This window comes from Bos grunniens, chromosome 6, assembly GCF_055505025.1.
Source record: "Bos grunniens cultivar Pamir isolate PY7600 chromosome 6, Bosgru_T2T1.0, whole genome shotgun sequence".
In the NCBI taxonomy this organism is placed as follows: Eukaryota; Metazoa; Chordata; class Mammalia; order Artiodactyla; family Bovidae; genus Bos; species Bos grunniens.
In genome coordinates this window covers 6597621-6619693 of record NC_141170.1, presented here as the reverse complement: position 1 = coordinate 6619693, position 22073 = coordinate 6597621, and the positions used below count along the sequence as shown (strand labels likewise).

Sequence of the window (22073 nt, the reverse complement as noted above, 5' to 3'; positions counted from 1 at the left end):
ACATGAGTCTGGGCAAGCTCCAGGAGATGGTGAAGAACAGAGAAGCCTGGTGTGCTGCAGTCCACAGGGTCACAAAGAGTCGGACATGACTGAGCATCTGAACAACAACAACAACAAAATAAATATCAAATTTTCTCACCACACACACACACACACAGAGGTGCCTGTGTGAGATGAAGAATGTGTTGATTAGCTGAATTGTGATCATCGTTGAGCGATATGCATGTATACCGGAATGTCACATTACACACCTTAAATATATATCAATATTTATTCGTCAATCATACCTCGATAAAGCTGGGGAAAAACCTGCCACAATTGTCTATGGGGTTGGAGGAAGAATCAAACAAGCTGGAGATGCTCTTCCAAAGACAGCATGGCCTCGCCAACCCCATCCCAAGGTTAAGTGAGTCGGGCAACTGGAGAGAGGATGGACCTTCATTGTGGATGTCTTGGGGATGGGGGAGGTGGGAATAGATGCTCAGAGGGGTCCACACAGTCTGTTGAAGACCTGATAAGCCCTTACCATTCCTCTGTGCCATCAGGACATCGAAGAACGAAGAGTGCTGTTTGCTTTACAGCAAGAATCTCAGCTTGGAAGTTTGGAGAATCACGTGATGACACACCTTTGTCCTGTTAAGAAACCCCACTTGAGACCTCCCAGGAGTTGATGTGATGAGATAGTGAAATGTGTGACTATTAATAAGGAACATAACTGTGAAACAATGTTTGGAATCTTGAACCACTGCAGACCTGCAGAGAAGAGAAACCAAAGAAGGTTCGTCAAACCTAGTCATGTGTATCAACTGCTGACCTTAGCTGCAACAACTGAATGCAGCTCTGGCCAGAAATACATTTTCTAGGGAAGCTCAGAGGCTGGCAGGCTTTCCAGGAGGGTAGGAGAACAGTTTGGAAGCCACTTAGTCAAGAGCAACCTTTCAGGACTTCCCCGGTGGTCAAGTGGTCAAACATCCACCTTGCAATGCAGGAGATGTGGATTCGATCCCTGGTCTAGGAACTAAGATCCCAAATGCCATGGAGCAACTAAGCCCACACGCCACAGCTACTAAGACCGTGAGCCCCAAGTAGAGAATCCGTGCACTGCAATAAAACAATCCCGCGTGCCAAACCAAGACCTGCCATAGCCAAGTAAATAAATAATATTTTTCAAAAGGGCAATATTGCAAATGACTCCACAGACAGGTCAGGTCGAGGAGTCATCCTTGCCCCAAGGACACTCAGCTGTCACTTTGTCACTGTCAGATGTGGCCACTGTTGCTTCTGGGACTAGAAATAACTGAAGTGGGTGGTGCATGGTGAAGCACACGGAGCGTGGCCCTTGCCTCCCACGCTAACCTCACATTCACGGCTGCCCAAATCCATCTGACATCCGGATCCTGAGGTGTACGAAATGCTTAGAACAGAGCTCAGTTTTTCTACCTGTAAAATGGGGTGGTAGTGGTGCCCAACTCTTTGGGTTGTTTGAGCTTTAAGCGAGAGAACAGACGCACAGTTCTCAGACTAGCTCTTGAGGTGGTGGTCCAGTGGTTAGGACTTGGAGCTTTCACTGCCATGGCCTGGGTCCAATCCCCTGTCAGGAAGCTAAGATCCTGTAAACGCATGGCCTAGGTATGTGTATATATAAACAGTGCTTGGGCTGGGAGGTGGGAGGGAGGTTCAAGAGGGAGGCTAGGAACATACACCACATATACCTATGGCTGATTCATGTTGATATACGGAAGAATAAATAAAATAAAATATGTTTTAAAAAAAAACAGTGCTTGACACATAGAGTACCATCAAGTTTAGTTTTTTAAATTCAAAAAATACTGTTGGAACCTGTTTTTATTCTAGAGTAAATTGCTTGACAAGCCTACTTGGTTTGGAAGCTGAGACCCAGAGACCTCATGGACAGTGGAGGAGAGGGTAGGGAATGGCTCTCTTGACAACCAGCTGGGTCAGCCGCACTCATCTTAGGTGGCTTTGAGTCATGCTAGGTGGGTGCTACTTGCCCACCTGAAAGGACTGGCCAGAAATCCTCCTAAGACCTTTCACTAAGAGCTGGCTTCCACTCTTGGAAGATCTTTCTGACCCAGAGACCAAAATTGTGTCTCCTGCATTGGCAGGCGGGTTCTTTACCACTGAGTCACACACCAAATGATAAATTGATTCATTGATTCATTCAGCAAGCTTTAGTAAGCCCCCATTATCTACCAGTCAGCTACAAGAGGGCTTCCCTTGTAGCTCAGCTGGTGAAGAATCTGCCTGCAAGCAGGAGACCCAGATTCTACTCCTGGGTCAGGAAGATTCCCTGGAGGAAGGCATGGCAACCCTCTCCAGTATTCTTGCCTGGAGAATCCCATGGGCAGCGGAACCAGGCAGGCTACAGTCCTTGGGGTCACAGAGTCGAACACAACAATGACCAAGCACAGCACACCTACCAGTCAAACCACTACGACCCTTCAGCCTCCCTCCCTACCTCCAGGACATGGTTTATAATAATGGACTGGCCTTCCTTGATAGCGCTAGTGGCAAAGAACCTGCATGCCAGTGCAGGAGATGTAAGACGCATGGATTTGATCCCTGGGTCAGGAAGATCCCCTGGAGGAGGAAATGGCAACCACTCTAGTCCTCTTGCCTGGAAAATCCCATGGACAGAGGAGCCTGGTGGGCTGTAACAGTCTGTGGGATGGCGAAGAGTTGGACACACCAAAGCGACTTAGCATGCCTGCTGTTTACACGTGTGTTTCCTCTACCATCTCCACCTCTAAAGTTTGAGAGACAGACAACGCTTTTCCATCACTTTAATTCCATGAGCCTAGTCCTTACGGGTTGAAACAAGTATAGCATATTAAAAACCAAAATTATATCATAAAGGATGAAAGAAAGCAGATCTTAAAATCAATACAAACAAGCAACAACCGACCCTAGTGTGCATCTCATCGATAACTCAACTACCCAGGTGCAAGAAATTAACTCAAGTCTTGTTCGAACACAATGCACTGACCGTGCGCTATTATTGGAGTGTATTCTAAGGATGAAAATAACCACAAATCAATCTTTAACTCTACTCAATAGTTTGTTTTGACATGTGTCCTGTTTTGCAGGTTAGACCAAATGACTACAAAGAATGAATATATAAATTGAGAGAAGATGAATGGGATGTTGAGTTTGAGTTGATGGGATCACTGTGAACTTATACATATTTGCAGATGCAATATTGTTTAGCTACATTGCTATTTTGTCATATTTTAATTTCTCTGAGGTCCTAATTCTACAACATATGTTGAATGCTTGCTGTAATCCAGACCCTGTACTCGGCAGTTTACATGAAATATTTCATTTAGTTTTCACCATTGCACTTTGAACTGTTATGAAAAGGTGACAAATTTGCCCACAATAATGGGAGAGTTAGGTGTGATCAGACCCCAGATTGTGCTTACACTCACAGAGATGAGTAAGACAAGTCATAACCTACTCCATTTTAAAGGCCAGCATTCATTTTAACACTGAACTTGATCTGGTAACTGAAATACTTGTCTTACAGGAAAAGCTTTGGAATCACCTAATTTGTCAATAAAAGTATTTGTGCTCATTTGGCATAGAGCATATTTTGAGGGGTTTGGGAAGCAAGAACTGGGTTTTAGACCCAGTTCTGAAAAATCCCAGCTCCATGACCTTCTGCAAGTACACCAGACCTTTTTGGGTCTCTGTTTTTGCTTTTCTAATTGAAGGAGCTGGAAGACATGTGGAGTCACAGACTCGAACGTCTGCAGATGTCGACGGGGAACATAAATTAGTAAAATGCCCTCAGGACCTGTATCCTGTCTATGCTGGTGGTGACCTCTCAGCTACAGCCCCAACGTTGCCAGGCAAGAGAGCAGGCCTGCTTCAAGTCCTCTGAACTTCCAATTCCTCAAGAGAAACCAGCAGTCCGGGCTTTTGTGACACTTTCCAAATCTTAAACTAATAACTAAAAAAAAAAAAAAAAAAACAAGAAAACAAACAAAAAACCTTGTGTCAGAAAAACAAAAAAACCAACCCATATTGGCTCTCAGATCAACACCTTGTACATATGTGGATCAGATAAACTCTGAAGTCCCTTCAGAGGGAGTCTTTGTAGAAAATGAAATGGTCACTCCAGTCATGGAGATGTTCCATGCTTTAAATTGTGAAACCCAAAGTGGATTACCTGGTTGACCTCAGAACTCTGAGGTAGTGGACAAATCCTAGCACCTTTTGGGGCCACCATCTTCCTATGCTGCAATGAAGAGCCTGAGTGTCTCTGGGGATGCAGGGATAAACCCAATACCTACTGAGCCCCTGGTGTATGTCAGGGACCTTCATGAATCATACCATTTGTATTAGCTGGGGTTGTGCTGAGAAACAGAACCATGAGTAGATAGATAGAGGAGGAGGTTGTTAGTCGCTCAGTTGTGTCCGACTCTTTGTGACCCCATGGACTGTAGCCTGGAAGGTTCCTCTGTCTATGGGATTTCTTAGGCAAGAATTCTGGAATGGATTGCCATTCCCTTCTCCAGGAGATTTTCCCAACTCAGGGATCGAACCTGGGTCTCCTGCATTGCAGACAGATTCTTCACCATCTGAGCCACATGGGAGATGATTAAATTGATGATAGATAGATAGGAGATGGATAGATGATAAATTAGATAGATGGATAATGATAGATGATTAGATGGATAAGTAGATAAATGATAGATGATAAATAGATCACTAATAGGTAATAAATGGATAGACAGGTAATAGATAGATAGAGGATAGATAGATAGAGATGGATTTTAGGAGGTTGGTTTGTGTGATTATGAAGGCTAGCAAGTCGAAAATCTGCAAGGAGGGCCATCAGGCTGAGACCCAGAAGAGATAATGGTATAGTTCTAGTTTGATGGTCACCTGCTAGCAGAATCCCCTCTTGTTCAGCAGAGGTCAGTCTTTGTTCTACTCCTCAGGCCTTCAACTTTTCAAATGAGGCTCACCCACATTATAAAGGCTAATCTGCTTTACACAGATTTCAATGTTAATCTCATCTGGAAAAAAAAAAAAAAACAGCCTCTTAGAGACATCAAGATAATGTTTGACCAAAAGGCTGGACAAAGTGACCTGCTCAGTTCAGTTCAGCCACTTAGTTGTGTCCAACTCTTTGCGACCCCATGGACTGCAGCACCCCAGGCTTCCCTGTCCATCACCAACTCCCGGAACTTGCTCAAACTCATGTATATCGAGTCGGTGATGCCATCCAACCATCTCATCCTCAGTCGTCCCCTTCTCCTCCTGCCTTCAATCTGTCCCAGCATCAGAGTCTTTTCCAATGAATCAGTTCTTCACATCAGGTGGCCAAAGTATTGGAGCTTCAACTTCAGCATCAGTCTTTTCAATGAATATTCAGGATTGATTTCCTATAGGATTGACTGGTTTGATCTCCTTGCAGCCCAAGGGACTCTCAAGAGTCTTCTGCAACACCACAGTTCAAAAGCATCAATTTTTTGGTGCTCAGCTTTCTTTATAATCCAATTCTCACATCCATACATGACTACTGGAAAAACCATAGCTTTGACTAGACAAAATTTGTTGCTAAAGTAATGTCTCTGCTTTTTAATATGCTGTCTCAGTTTGTCATATCTTTTTTTCCAAGGAGTAAGCGTGTTTTAATTTCATGGCTGCAGTCACCATCTGCAGTGATTTTGGAGCCCAAGAAAATAAAGTTTGTCACTGTTTCCATTGTTTCCCCATCTACTTGCCATGAAGTGATGGGACTGGATGTCATGATATTTTTTTTTTTTTGAATGCTGAGTTTTAAGACAGCTTTTTCACTCTCCTCTTTCACCTTCATCAAGAGGCTCTTTAGTTCCTCTTTACATGCTGCCATCAGGGTGGTGTCATCTGAGTATCTGAGGTTATCGATAATTCTTCCAGAAAACTTAATTCCAGTTTGTCCTTCATCCAGCCAGGCATTTCTCATGATGTACTCTACACATACGTTAAGTAAGCAGGGTGACAATATACAGCCTTGATGCATTCCTTTCCCAATTTGGAATCAATCCGTTGTTCCACGTCTGGTTCAAACTGTTGCTTCTTGACCTGCATACAGATTTCTCAGGAGGCAGGTAAGGTGGTCTGGTATTCCCATCTCTTTCAGAATTTCCCACAGTTTGTTATAATCCACTCAGCCAAAGGCTTTGGCATAGTCAATGAAGTAGATGTTTTTCTGGAATTCTCTTGCTTTTTTTTATGATCCAACGTATGTTGACAGTTTGATCTCTGGTTCCTATGCCTTTTCCAAATCCAGCTTGAACATCTGGAAGTTCACAGTTCACATACTGTTAAAGCCTGGCTTGGAGAATTTAGAGCATTACTTTGCTAGTGTGTGAGATGAGTGCAATTGTGCAGTAGCTTGGGCATTCTTTGACATTGCTTTTCTTTGGGATTGGAATGAAAACTGACCTTTTCCAGTCCTGTGGGCACTTCTGAGTTTTCCAAATTTGCTGGCATATTGAGTGCAGCACTTTCACAGCATCATCCTTTAGGATTTGAGCTAGCTCAGCTGGAATTCCATCGCCTGTACTAGCTTTGCCTGTAGTGATGCTTCCTGAGGCCCACTCGACTTCCTACTCCAGGACGTCTGGCTCTCGGTGAGTGATCATAGCATTGTGGTTAGCTGGGTCATGAACACCTTTTTTGTATAATTCTTCTGTGTATTCTTGCCACTTCTCCTTAATATCTTCTGCTTCTGTTAGGTGACCTGCTAAGCTGACACATGAAGTTAACATACCATTTAGCTTTCACCATGATCCATTGCCGGGAGCTGGCGAGAGACATTCCACTCGTGACAAAGGTCATGAGGAAGGAGGCTCGGCATACACAAAGGCGGGATCGAGCCTCAGGAGTCCCCCCGGATATTCTCGAGCATCTACCCCCCAAAAACCAGAGTCTGCCTACTTTATTGCTTTGTGCTCTCACCTCTGACTTTACTGGGAGCTGTCCCCTACCACCATCTCACTCTCTCTGTCAAAGAGTTAACTTACAGCTCCAATTAATAAAAGTTCCTGGGCAAATAGGAATGTTTAAATCCAAACCCCTCAGATGGCTCTCTAACTCGCCTGACAAGTTTACCCGGACTCCTACAGCTATGCATTCGATTGTTTACAGTCTCCCAGCCTGGAGAGGCACGAGAAGCTTAAGGTATTCAAATAGCTTAGAGCCTCTCAGAGATTTAGAAACTGTCAGAATAAACTAGTAAAGGATTTCATTGATGAGCCAATTTTTTTTGCCAAGTTTCCACATCCCCTGAATTGTATCCTTGAATATGTATTAATTAAAATAGTTGGTATATAGAAAAAATAAGTAGTGGCCTTGGTGTTAGGAACTTTAGACCCTTAAGGTAATAAATTCTTTCCTTTGTTGTAAACCCATTACACATCCGCCCTATAGGAATGCAATTTTATCCTCAGAAGATGGCGCCAAACCTTAAAATAATTACTCTTAGAGAAAATAAGTCTTTGTTGATAAGTCCTTGTCAAGAGTCATAAAATGTTAATAGGCCTTCTGGCCAGAAGATGATGTAAATCACCTAAACCATTTGTATACGATAAATTTGCGGGAAAGAAACCCTGGTTTTTGATAAGGATCAAAAACTGCTGACTTTGCATCCCCTATTATCCTCTATGTGTAACTTAGGGTATAAAAGCCCCTGTTAAAAATAAAGCTACGGGCCTTGCTCACCAACGCTTGGTCTCCGCATGTCATTCTTTTCACATTCTGGCTGAAGTCTCCATCTGGAGCGCGGATATCCTCTGCGACCATTTATTTGCCTGGGCTTCTAAGACCCACTCGAGAAGGTGTCTAAAGTGGGGCACCTTCTGCTATTTGAGAGGGCGCCTGCGGCCTCCGTGGTCAGAGCTAACCTGGTGTCACAGGTTATATTGATTTTCCGCGTAAACCAAGCTACTCAGCCTCTTTTCTCCACTGAATTTTCCTACTGAGCTATCCTCATTCTATTACTCTTTATATCTCTAATTAATATATAAATAGTCGCCTAGGCTGTCTCTCCTTCGAATACCCTGGATCAGCCGGGGCTGGACCCCGGCAATCCATGAAGTAGATTACTATCCCCATTTTACAGATGAGGAAACCAAAGCTCTGAGAAGTTTAATGACTTATAAGCAATTAGGGGCAGAGCTGGCCTTCAAACCTGTATGTCTGACTTCAAAATTCATTTCTTCACCCAGTTCTGTCATGATTCTAGATACTTTTCAGTATTTTGTTGATTTTTGATCGTGCTGGTCTTCGTTGCTGCACAGGCTTCCTCCAGTCGTGGGGAGTAGGGGCTGCTCGCCTAGTTGCTGTGTGTGGCCTTCTCACTGCAGTGGCTTCCCTTGCTGTGAAGCGTGGGCTCTAGGCTCATGGGCTTCAGTAGCTGTGGCACACAGACTTAGTTGCCTCACTGCGTGTAGAATCTTAGTTCCCGTTCCAGGGATCGAATTCATGTTCCCTGCACTCTGGGGCCCTGACCTTTCCCTGGACTTTGTATCCTTGGAGGCTAGCATCCTGTCTGCATATAGTAGGTGCTTAATAAATGCTCACTGAGTGTCTCCATGGACAGAGGGGTAAATAGAAATGATCTATTTACATATCTGTGTGCTTCTACCACACAGTTATCTCCTTAAGTGAGTGAAAGTCGCTCAGTCGTGTCTGACTCTTTGCGACCCCATGGACTATACAGTCCACGGAATTCTCCAGGCCAGAATACTGGAGTGGGTAACCTTTTCCTTCTCCAGGGGATCTTCCCAACCCAGGAATCAAACAAGAGTCTCCTGCATTGCAGGCAGATTCTTTACCAACTGGGCCACCAGGGGAAGTCCAAGAATACTGGAGTGGGTAGCCTATCTCTACTCCAGCGGATCTTCCTGACTCAGGAATCTAACCGGGCTCTCCTGAATTGCAGGTGGATTCTTTACCAGCTGAGCTACCAGAAAAGCCCTATCTCTTTAAGGACAGTAGCTAAAAATATGGGCTCAGGACTTGGACGATCTGACTTTAATGTCCAGCCACCCTCTTACTGACCTAGGCTCAATGTCTTTGATTGTGAACTATTGCTAAAAATAACTCTGCTAAAAAAACTCTGTGCGAACCCATCGACTGCAGCAAGCTAGGCTTCCCTGTTCTTCACTATTTCCCAGAGTTTTCACAAACTGCTGCTGCTGCTGCTAAGTCACTTCAGTCCTGTCCGACTCTGTGCGACCCCATAGACGGCAGCCCACCAGGCTCTTCTGTCCCTGGGATTCTCCAGGCAAGAACACTGAAGTGGGTTGCCATTTCCTTCTCCAATGCATAAAAGTGAAAAGTGAAAGTGAAATCGCTCAATCGTGTCCGACTCTTAGCGACCCCATGGACTGCAGCCCACCAGGCTCCTCCATCCATGGGATTTTCCAGGCAAGCGTACTGGAGTGGGCTGCCATTGCCTTTGCAAACTGAGTAGGTGATAAATGATGAATGACTCACTTTATCCTGGGCCACTAGGGGGCGGAGAGGCAGGCAAATCCTCCCTCTCTTTTCTTCTCTGGGTTTTTTCACCTCAGCTCACAGGCATGTTCCCTTTAAATGTCCTGCCAGCCCTTGAAACTTTGGGCACCAGGGCAGTAGAATGTGAGGGTTTGGTGCTGTGAGAATGCAGACCCAGAGAACTTTCAGTGACCCTTTTCCTCATGAATTTTCACCTAAATTATTTATACCTAAAATGAGTTGAGAGCGAATGAGGAACTCGCGTTCTTCACAGCTATGCACTTCACACTTCCTAGTAATAGTTGTTATAGTTGTGCTTCAGCTTCTAAGTCACGCCTGACTCTTTGTGACCCCATGGACTGCAGGATGTCAGGCTTTCCTGTCCTTCACTGTCTTCCTGAGTTTGCTCAAACTCATGTCCATTGAATCGGTGATGCTATCTAACCATCTCATCCTATGGGATCCCCTTCTCTCTTTGCCTTCAATCTTCCCGGAATCAGGGTCTTTTCCAATGAGTCGGCTCTTCACATCAGGTGGCCAAAGTATTGGAGCTTCAGCTTCATCAGTCCTTCCAATAAATATTCAGGGTTGATTTCCTTTAGGATTGACTGGTTTGATCTCTTTGTAAAAGGGACTCTCGAGAATCTTCTCCAGCACCACAATTCGAAAGCATCAATTCTTCGGCACTCAGCATTCTTCATGGTCCAACTTTTACCTCTGCACATGACTACTGGAAAAACCATAGCTTTGAATATAAAGACCTTTGTCAGCAAAGTGATATTTCTGCGTTTTAATATGCTACCTAGGTTTGTCAAAGCTTTTCTCCCAAGGAAAACTATGAACACTCTTGTTTTCCCTAAAGTCCTTGCTACACTCTTATTTGTTCCAAGACCAGAGAAAATCGGAAACACTGTTAAAGGGATCTCCATTGTGTCTCTGTGGAGAGATCTGCACTTCCGTCTCTGAGGTTACCCCACGTTAGAGCAGTTCAGATGTGCCTTGGCGTGGAATCACCATAATGGCCAGACTCATAATTCTAGAAAGTGTCACCTTATCTTTACCTCTTGCCCTTTATTCTGGCCTGGCAGAAACTTATAAACTACTGGAAAAGATTATGTAGCAATATGTCCATATTTCAATTACCCATTAGGTACTCTTGCTTGAATTCAATTAAAATTTTTTGCCTGAAAGACATAAATAAAATACACTTATTTGAGTCATGCACACACAAAAAAAAACAACCAAAACAAATGGATTTTGGAGACTTAATAGTATATTCTATATTATTAATAATAGAATATATTTTAAATTAATAATAACATAGAATAATATTGACATTGGGTTGACCAGAAAGTTTGTTCTGACCAACTCAATAATAACATATGCTGTACTAGAAGGACTATACGATATCACAATATAATATTAATATGATAATTATTAATAACATATATCTAAAAATTGTGCCTATATTTTGTCCTTTTAGTCTTAGAGTGAGGATATGTTGAATTTTCTCTCTGAACTGAAGACCAAATATTCTCAGTTAAGCATATGTTCTAAATAGACATGTGGCCAAGAAAAACTAGAGGATACAATTTTTGAATGACAAATTAAAGATTGGATTGATAAAGAATATCAGGGCATTTAGGGTGTGGTCCCAAACTCTCAAGTCCAGGCTTTGCCTTTCTTCATGCCCGTAGTATCTTTCTCAAGACTTAGTGCTGGGAAAATTTTATGTTCCTTTTATCATGTAATCAGGAATGTCACATCATGTAATGAGGTCATCAGAAAGTACCTGAAAGTCCCCTTTTCTATCTTCAAAATGCAAATGATTCAGAAAGCACTCAGGCCATTTATTTCAGTATTGGAGAATTAACGACAACTCAGCATATCTCAGATTTTGAAATTTAAAATTTGCTCTTCAACTTCTGTCACATTGACACATTTTATTTTTGAAGGTATTGGGCTTTACAGAGAATAAAGAGAAGATTTGGGGTTACATGTAACATAAAAATTACAGTAAATGTTTATTGAAATACTTGATAAAATGAACCTTTATTTATGTAAGGTTGATATATAATTTGTATAACTTTGTATTTAATTACAAAACAAAATTTGGGAAATATGCTATTAAGAAAAAGAAGAAGACAATAAAAATGACTTCTAATTCCATCACCCAGGGATAATTACCATTCTCCTATTTTTGGTGTAATGCCAAGCTTCATCCCTGTCAAAAAGAGGTCCTCAAGAAGTTTTAGTTCACTGACTATGTCCTTGATCTTTATTATTATGAATGTGTGTATTTATATATATTTAAAATTACAGTCATATCATGGGAACTGTTCTATAGTCTGTTTGTTAACACACACTTCCAAATTATAAGCACACACTTATTATAACACACACTTCCAAATGATAAAAAATGAGTTTTATGCTTCAAAACAGAAAACTCAGAAATACTTTCATGACTTCAAACAAGTTGAACAGGTTATCCTTGGGAAATAGAGGAAGAGGATGTGAGAGCAGAAAGTTTATCAGCATGCTCTTGGGATCAACACTTTAGGAGGGGAAGCAAAAGAAGCACTTTTGAGCAGAAGGAGAGATGAATCTGCCATGCAGCCTTAGAAAAGGTCCCCGCTGATCCCAAAGGGAGCTGGGATGGTCCGCCTGGGAGTCCCTCCTGGAGGTAAGGGCTGGAACAATGAATACTGAGCAGTCATTAGAGGCAGGTTTCCTTACTTGTGGGTAAACTGGTTGCTTCATCAGAAACAATCCTGGAGCGGACTCAACTGAGAACCATCAGCTTCCAGCACTGACAGAATGCCGGGGAGATGAGTAATGAGGGTCTAGGGTTTGCAGGGCATCTGACCACCCACTGGGCTATGCCACATGTGCCAGGGATGCTGCGGGGCCACCTTAGCTTCTATTTATTTGGGTGTTCTATTTATTCATACCATCTGCATTCTGTCAGTGTATACCAGAAGTGGCATGTGAATAGGTAAGTACTTACCCCCCACCCACTTCAAACAGTCTTCTATTTGTGACTATATGGGCTTCCTAGGTGGCTTAGTGGTAAAGAATTCGCCTGCCAAGCAGGAGACACAGGTTCAATCGCTAGGTTGGGAAGATCCCATAGAGAAGGAAACAGCAACCCACTCCAGTATTCTTGCCTGGGAAATCCCATGGACAGAGGAGCCTCGAGGGCTACAGTCCATGAGATGGCAAAAGAGTCAAATATAACCTAGCAACTAAACAGTAACAAGTTGTGACTATAGCTCAAATGTTACTGGCTAATTCTTTTGAACATTCTTTGTGAGCTTGATTTTTCTAAGTTGTTTCACTCCTGGTTTGCTGAAGGAAGGTGACCATATTGGGCTCAAACAAAAAAATGAGATGGAACTTTCATTTCACACCGGTCAGAATGACAATCAACAAAAAATCTGCAAACAGTAAATGCTGGAGAGGATGTGGGGGAAAGGGAACCCTCTTACACTGTGGGTGGGAATGTAAATTGGTATAGCCACTGTGGAGAACAGTGTGGAGATTCCTTAAAAAAACTGAAAACAGAACTATCATATGACCCACCAATCCCACTCCTGGGCATATACCCTGAGAAAAACATAATTTGAAAAGATATATACACCCTAACATTCATTGCAGCACTATTTACAGTAGCCAGGACATGGGAGTAACCTAAATGTCCATCAGCAGAGGACTGAATAAAGAAGACATGGCACGTATATACAATGGAATGTTAGTCAGCCATAAAAGGAAAGAGACTTTGCTATTTGCAGAAACGTGGATGGACCTAGAGACTGCCATACAGAGTGAAGTAAGTCAGGAAGAGAAAAACATGTATCGTGCATTAACACATGTATGTGGAATCTAGAAAAATACTACTGATGAATCTATTTGCCGAGCAGAAATGGAGATAAAGATAGAGAAAAATGTAAGGACACCAAGGAGGGGAAGTGGGTAGCAGGATGAATGGAGAGATTTATATTGATAAATATACATAACTAGGTATAAAGTTGTTGACTACTGAGAAGCTACTGGAAAGCACAGGGAACTCTGTTCAGTGCTCTGTGGTGACCTAAACCGGAAGGAAATCCAGTAAAGAGGGGATATATGTATATGTGGGTTTTCCTGGTAACTCAGCTGGTAGAGAATCTGCCTGCAATGCAGGGGACCCCGGTGTGATTCCTGGGTCAGGAAGATCCCCTGGAGAAGGGATAGGCTACCCACTGCAGTATTCTGGGGCTTCCCTGATGGCTCAGTCAGGGGTGAGCCATCTGCAATGCTGGAGACCTGAGTTCAGTCCCTGGGTTGGGAAGATCCCCTGGAGGAGGGCGTGGCAACCCACTCCAGTATTCTTGCCTGGAGAATCCCCATGGACAGAGGAGCCTGGTGGGCTACAGTCCATGGGGTCACAAGTCGGACACAACTGAGCAACTAAGCACATCACAGTGAATTTTAGGGCAGGACATACACAGCACTTAGTATACGTATGGCTGATACACTTTGCTGTATAGCAGAAACTAATACAACATTGTGAAGCAATAACATTTTTTTTAATATAAAGGGATATAAATGGCTGACTCTAATGATTTTCTTGGGCTCCAAAATCACTGTGGATGGTGACTGCAGCTATGAAATTAAAAGACGCTTGCTCCTTGGAAGGAAAGTTATGACCAACCTAGACAGCATATTAAAAAGCAGAGACATTACTTTGCAACAAAGGTCCATCTAGTCAAAGCTATGTTTTTTCCAGTAGTCATGTATGAACTGAACTAAACTGAGGGAAAATTATTAAGTTTAAAGGGACCTCAGCTGCATGAGACACAACAAAGAGGGCTTCATGTTTTGGCAAAACTATAGCCATGGTCAAGCCGGCCTGGAAAGGCTAGACCTGCTCCAAGTGGAGAGGTCTCTCTCGTAGCTCCCTTTCAAGGCGAGCTGTGAGATCAAAGTGCTCTTCTACCAGTACGGTGCACACACCCACCCACTAGGTTGCCACGCCCTCCTCCAGGGGATCTTCCCCATCCAGGGATCGAGCTCACATCTCTTACATCTCCTGCATCAGCAGGCGGGTTCTTTACCACTAGTGCAATCTGAAAAGCCCTCTAATTGTTTACAAGAGAATACATTTAATAGAGGGATTTATTGCACCAGTAATGAAGGAAACCAGGAAGCGAGACTGGGACTGGAGAAGAAAAACAGCTGGAAGCCTTCACTACTGTAAGGCTGGGAAATCAAAGGGAGGAAAACCTGTCACTAGATCCTAGGGGCCAGGTCACTTGGCTGGAGATGGGACCAGGCGGGCCTCTTGGGCAAGAAGTAGGGAGTCCCAGAAATGACCAACCTGCTGAAGGAAGGGCTACCTAAGCAGAGAGGGTGGGAGGGTAGCCCTCACGTTGTCCATTTCCTCACCTTCTTGCCTCCATCAACTTCTCAGCTACTGAATTCATCAAGAGGCCAGAAGACACGGGAGTCCTCAGGGATCAGCTGCCCTGCATACAGAGAAGAGCAGGACAAAGTAAAGAATAAATCTGAGGGTGAGCAGAAAGTGAAAGTGTTAGTTGCTCAGTTGTATCTGCTTCTTTGCAATCACATGGACTGTAGCAGGCTCCTCTGTCTGTGGGATTTCCCAGGCAAGAATCCTGGCGTGGATTGCCGTTTACTCCTCCAGGGGATCTTTGTGACCCAGGGATCGAACCCGCATCTCTTATGTCTCCTGCATTGCTGTGGGTTCTTTACCATTAGAACCACCCGGGAAGCCTGACGATGATCAGGCCCAGTGCAGTCTACCAAGAGCAGGAAGGGGAACTTTGATGGAACCGATCTTCTCCCCATCAGTCATCTGAGAATCCCAATGGTCTTCTCTGGGAGGCAGTAACTCCTCAAAGGGATCCAACTCTTTGTCATACTTGGACAACAGGGCCCAGGCTCAGGCCCTCAAGGTGGAAACACTGTTGTTTAAATTTAAATGCTTAACAAGGCCTCAGCAGCATGATCTTGGTCCAAGTATGTTGGTTAAGGTGAGTTCCAGTCTTAGGCACATGCCTGACACAGGGGGCCTCTCCATCACGGGACCTTGGCTTGGAACCCGACATTCCACTTCCTCATTTGGAGTTCTCCACTGGAAGCCTAACCTCAGACAACATCATTGCAACCAACAAATATGTTCTGTTATCACTGAGCCTCAAACAGGAAGGTTTTCAACTCTTTATCCCTGCTCTCCCATGATCTCCCTGGCCTGTGAGAAAATTTCCACCTTTAACCCAGTAATCTTTTTGCCTTCTCATACTGTTCATGGGGTTCTAGGCAAGAATGTTGATGTGGTTTGCCATTCCCTTCTCCAGTGGGCCAGGTTTTGATGGAATCCTAGCTGAGCTATTTCAAATCCTAAAAGATGATGCTGTGAAAATGCTGCACTTAATATGCCAGCAAATCTGGAAGACTCAGCAGTAGCCACAGAACTGGAAAGGTCAGATTTCATTCCAATCCCAAAGACAGGCAAGGCCAAAGAATGCTCAAACTACCACAATTGTACTAATTTCACATGCTAGCAAAATAATGCTCAAAATCCTTCAAGTTAGGCTTCAACAGTACGTGAACTGAGAACTTCCAGATTTACAAGCTGGATTTAGAAAAGGCAGAGGAACCAGAGGTTAAATTGTCAACATCTGTTGAATTATAGGAAAAGCTGGAGAATTTCAGAAGAACATCTGCTTCATTGACTATGCTAAAGCTTTTGATTGTGTGAATCACAAAAAACTGTGGAAAATTCTTCAAAAAATGGGAACACCAGACCACCTTGCCTGCCTCCTGAGAAACCTGTATGCAGTTTAAGAAACAATGGTTAGACCTAGACATGGAATAATGGACTGGTTCAAAATTGGGAAAGGAGTATGTCAAGGCTGTGTATTGTCTCCTGCTTATTTAACTTATATACAGAGTATCTTATGAAAAATGCCAGGTTGGATGAAGCACAAGCTGGAATCAAGACTGCAGGGAGAAATATCAATAACCTCAGATATGCAGATGACACCACCCTTATGGCAGAAAGTGAAGAACTAAAGAGTCTCTTGATGAAAGTGAAAGAGGAGAGTGAAAAAGTTGGCTTAAAACTCAACATTCAGAAAACTAAGATCATGGCATCTGGTCCCATCACTTCATGGGAAATAGATGGGGAAACAGTGGAAACAGTCATAGACTTTATTTTCTTGGACTCCAAATTCACTGTGGATGGTGACAATGGCCATGAAATTTAAATACGTTTGCTTCTTGGAAGAAAAGCAATGACAAACCTAGACAGCATATTAAAAAGCAGAGACATTACTTTGCTGACAAAAGTTCATACAGTCAAAGCTACGGTTTTTCCAGAAGTCATGCATGGATGTGAGAGCTGGGCAATAAAAAAGGCTGAGCACCGAAGAACTGATGCCTTCAAATTATGATGTTGGAGAAGATTCTTGAGAGTCCCTTGGACAGCAAGGAGATCAAACCAGTCAATCCTAAAGCAAATCAGTCTTGTCTATTCACTGAAAGGACTAATGCTGAAGCTGAAGCTCCAATACACTGGCCACCTGATGCTAAGGACCAAGTCATTGGAAAAGACCCTGATGCTGGGAAAGATTGAGGGCAGGAGGAGAAGGGGGCAACAGAGGATGAGATGATCCGATGGCATCACCGACTCAATGGACTTGAGTCTGAGCAGGGAGATAATGAAGGACAGGGAAGCCTGGCATGCTGCAGTCCACGGGGTTGCAAAGAGTCGGACATGACTCAACGACTTAACAACAACAAAATTCTACCACCCAAGATTCCCCATGTTGTATCACTGGAATTTCAACACTCACTCACACACACACACACACACACACAGTCACACACACACACATTTTAGAAATGTCATCGGTTTTGAGGCGCCTAGTCTTGTGTTCTACTCTCAGCTGTGCTAGTCCCTCTTTTTGTGACTTAAGCAAAAGTGAAAGTGTTCATCGTTCAGCCGTGTCCAACTCTTTGCAACCCCATGGACTGTAGCCCTGGGTCGGGAAGATCCCCTGGAGATGAGAATGATAAGCCACTCCAATATTCTTGCCTGAAAAGTTCCATGGATGGAGGAGCCTGGCGACTAACACTTTCACACTTTTGTGACTTAGGGTAAGGTAATTAACTCATCTGAGCCTTGACTTTCTCAAAATGTAGTGGCTTGCACAATTACCATTTTCTTGTCCCAATTCTGAGCAGCTTCCAGCTGGAACAGCTCATGTCTGCCCCCATGGGGTCTCAGTATGGCTCCCCAAGACCTCAAGGTTCAAGACGGCCTCAATCACATGGCCAGAGCATTGGCTGGAGTAGCGGGAATGGCTGGGGACAAACCAGTATGAGTGGGCTTCTCTCTTCTTATAGTGTGGGCTGAAATCACTCAAATGTCTGGAACCTATAACCTAGATTTCTCTCTATGGTTGGTTGGATTCCCCTCTGAGTAAAAGAAGAATCCATGTGGCTCCTTAGGGCCGAGGCCCACAAGTCCCAGAACATCACATTGGCTGCATTCTATTTGTCAAATTGTTATAGCAGGCAGGTAGCTAGGGATCGGCAGAGAAATGAGCCAGGGGCCAGGTGGCAGGAAATCACACATCTTACAAATGGTGGGGATTGGGAGAGTTCATAGACAAAGAAAATCAGGAATTTCTAGACTGACAGGAAACCACACATTTTGGGGTGATAAGTGTCCAGGTAGCAGACAAAGAAAGGTGGGGAAAGGTGGGCACCTCCTAAGTCCAAAGTAACCTGTTGTTTATTATGCTCTTGAGAGTGAAAGAAAGGGAAAGTCACTCAGTCGTGTCCAACTCTTTGTGGCCCCAAGGACTGTAGCCCACCAGTCTCCTGTGTCCATGGAATTCTCCAAGCAAGAATACTGGAGTGGGTTGTCATTGCCTTCTCCAGGGCATCTTTCCAACCCAGGGATCAAACCCGTGTCTTCTGCATTGCAGGCAGATTCTTTACCACTGTGAACCCCAAGGGAAGCCCACAGACACTATTAATCAATCACAAAGCTTCTAATGAGCTCCTCTTGCATTCTTACCATTTTTCTCAAGACTAGGTTTTAGACAAGAATCATCAATCTAAGTATTTAAAAAAGAAACGATACCCATCTACCACAATGGCTTATTTCCTGAGGGGTAGGAGGGATGTGAATATTTTGAATACACTCCCCAGGTCAATCCTGACATACCCTGTCCTGTCTTGGTGGAGACCACTGCCTTAGCCTTTTCATTTGGCATAGCAGAGTACCCTCAACAGTGACTTTCTAGCAGGATCAGATTCTCACATCACATTCTCAAGCAAACAGGACTTGGGTCTCAGAACTCAGGGGAAAGAAGATGCAACTGAGACTCAGAGAAGTTGAACAGTCTGTTCAAATTCCATTAGTGGGTTAGCGGTGGCCCCCGTGTCTTTTTACTTCTCACCTAAAGTCTCAGAGTCATAGACCCTGGAAGATGAAGTGACGCCATCGGATCTAAGCCCTTTGCTTCATGGATTAAGACACGGAGTCCCAGAAGATTGAGGGTCTTTCTGCTGGTCAGAGCCTTGTTGGCTATGGTCTGTGGGGTCACAAAATGTCAGAGATGACTGAAGCAACTCAGCATGTAGCCACGGGCCATGCCCGACAGCAGAGGTTAACCTCAGTGCTAGAACCCAGGGTTCCCTGTTTCTAGGGAACTGCCCTTTACTTCCATTTCAGCAGAGCTAAACATTGCCACTTGGCTGACTTTAGACTCTTGGTTCACCCATTTGGCTGCTCTGCCCTTTGAAATTAAGTAAGGAAGGAGGTGAATTCTCACAGATTCAGATCCATAGCCCAAAGCAGTTCCTGTACCTTAAGTTTGTTATCAGATCAGATCAGTCGCTCAGTTGTGTCTGACTCTTTGTGACCCCATGAATCACAGCACGCCAGGCCTCCCTGTCCATCACCAACTCCCGGAGTTCACTCAGACTCACGTCCATCAAGTCAGTGATGCCATCCAGCCATCTCATCCTCTGTCGTCCCCTCCTCCTCCTGCCCCCAATCCCTCCCAGCATCAGAGTCTTTTCCAATGAGTCAACTCTTCGCATGAGGTGGCCAAAGTACTGGAGTTTCAGCTTTAGCATCATTCCTTCCAAAGAAATCCCAGGGCTGATCTCCTTCAGAATGGACTGGTTGGATCTCCTTGCAGTCCAAGGGACTCTCAAGAGTCTTCTCCAACACCACAGTTCAAAAGCATCAATTCTTCGGTGCTCAGCCTTCTTCACAGTCCAACTCTCACATCCATACATGACCACAGGAAACACCATAGCCTTGACTAGATGAACCTTTGTTGGCAAAGTAATGTCTCTGCTTTTGAATATGCTATCTAGGTTGGTCATAACTTTCCTTCCAAGGAGTAAGCGTCTTTTAATTTCATGGCTGCAATCACCATCTGCAGTGATCTTGGAGCCCAGAAAAATAAAGTCTGACACTGTTTCCACTGTTTCCCCATCTATTTCCCAAGAAGTGGTGGGACCGGATGCCATGATCTTTGTTCTCTGAATGTTGAGCTTTAAGCCAACTGTTTCGCTCTCCTCTTTCACTTTCATCAAGAGGCTTTTGAGTTCCTCTTCACTTTCTGCCATAAGGGTGGTGTCATCTGCATATCTGAGGTTATTGGTATTTCTCCCGGCAATCTTGATTCCAGCTTGTGTTTCTTCCAGTCCAAAGTTTCTCATGATGTACTCTGCATAGAAGTTAAATAAACAGGGTGACAATATACAGCCTTGATGTACTCCTTTTCCTATTTGGAACCAGTCTGTTGTTCCATGTCCAGTTCTAACTGTTGCTTCCTGACCTGCATACAAATTTCTCAAGAGGTGGATCAGGTGGTCTGGTATTCCCATCTCTTTCAGAATTTTCCACAGTTTATTGTGATCCACACAGTCAAAGGCTTTGGCATAGTCAACAAAGCAGAAACAGATGTTTTTTCTGGAACTCTCCTGTTTTTTCCATGATCCAGTGATGTTGGCAATTTGATCTCTGGTTCCTCTGCCTTTTCTAAAACCAGCTTGAACATCAGGAAGTTCACGGTTCATATATTGCTGAAGCCTGGCTTGGAGAATTTTGAGCATTACTTTACTAGCGTTTGAGATGAGTTTGTTATAAAAGCTGTGAAATATTTAAATTAGTCTTTATGTTTAGAATTTGCCTGTCAGACAGGATTCTAAAGATTTGGAAATATGCTGGTCTGACAGATTTTGTTATTGCCTTTGATTTAATATTGTCATCGGAGGTATTTCATGCAGAGTCCTGAGATGTTTTGTGGAGTGAAATGTCTAAAAAAAATCTGATATATTATTTCTGGATAAACCTAGCCTCACTAGCTTCTTGAATTTATCTAATCAATGTGCAACCTCTTCACCTAATTAATATATTTTCCTTGCCAGCTCCACAGCGAGCGAGCTCAGTAGTTGAGATGCGTGGGCTTAGTGGCCCCACAGCAGGTGGAACCTTAGTTCTCTGACTAGAAACTGAACCCTTTTCCCTGCATTGGAAGATGGATTCTTAACCACCAGGGAGGTCCCATATGTACATCTTCTTAATAAAGAGATTTCCAGAGCTGGAAATTGTGTCTTAAGAACAATGAGACAAGGAGTTGTCATTTTAAAAAATATATTTTAACTTATTTGGCTACACCAGGTCTTAGTTGCAGCACATGGGATCTTCAGTCTTCCCTGCTGCATGCAGGGTCTTTAGTTGCGGCATGCAGGATCTACTTCCTCCACCAGGGATCGAATCCTGGCCCCTTGCATTGGGAGCACAGAGTCAGCCACTGGACCACCATCCTAGCTGTCATTTTTTGAGTACAGCTGGGAACCAGAGGCTCACCTATATTCACTCATTCAGCCTCTACAGAGTCTGTGTGAGATGAGCATTGTAAAGTGAAAGTGAAAATGAAGTCACTCAGTCCTTTCCAACTCTTTGCAACCCTAAGGACTGTAGCCCTCCATTCTCCTCTGTCCATGGGATTTTCCAGGCAAGAATATTGGAGTGGGTTGCCATATCTGTCTCCAGTGGATCTTCCTGACCCAGGGATCAAACCCAGGTCTCCTGCATTGCAGGCAGACTCTTAACCATCTGAGAGTCTGTGTGAGATGAGCATTGTAAGCCCCAGTTAAGTATGGATGAGGAAGCTGAGACCCAGAGCGGTTTTCCATCTACCAGCATCTGTATTGCACACTCACCATCTGGGCTAATGCCACAGGTGATATCAGAAGCCGGTCACTTTGTGACCAGCTTCTCAACTCTGCTTGCCTCTTCAAGCACATTTTCCTAGACATTCCCCTCTGTTTTCTACAACCTCAGTTTTTTTGATCTTTGTTACATTATTCTCATCAGCACACAAACACACAGTCACTTCCACCATTTAACAAAAACAGGCATATAAATGTAAAAAAAAAAAAATGCTTTTTTTTTCTGCCTGCATTGGTGATTTCATTTCTCAACTCCGCTTTGAAACAAAGTTCTGTGGAAAGATTGA

General features: G+C 43.7%; 1 long non-coding RNA gene across 1 annotated transcript in view; it reads right to left on the bottom strand.

Annotated features, from left to right (window-relative positions):
• Positions 1-14707: 14707 nt before the first annotated feature.
• LOC147370239 (uncharacterized) overlaps positions 14708-22073 on the bottom strand; it is a 32960-nt gene continuing 25594 nt past the window's right edge. Inside the window, exon 3 of the long non-coding RNA XR_015165138.1 lies at positions 14708-15023. This is a non-coding gene — a long non-coding RNA (uncharacterized LOC147370239). The remainder of the gene's footprint in view (positions 15024-22073) is intronic.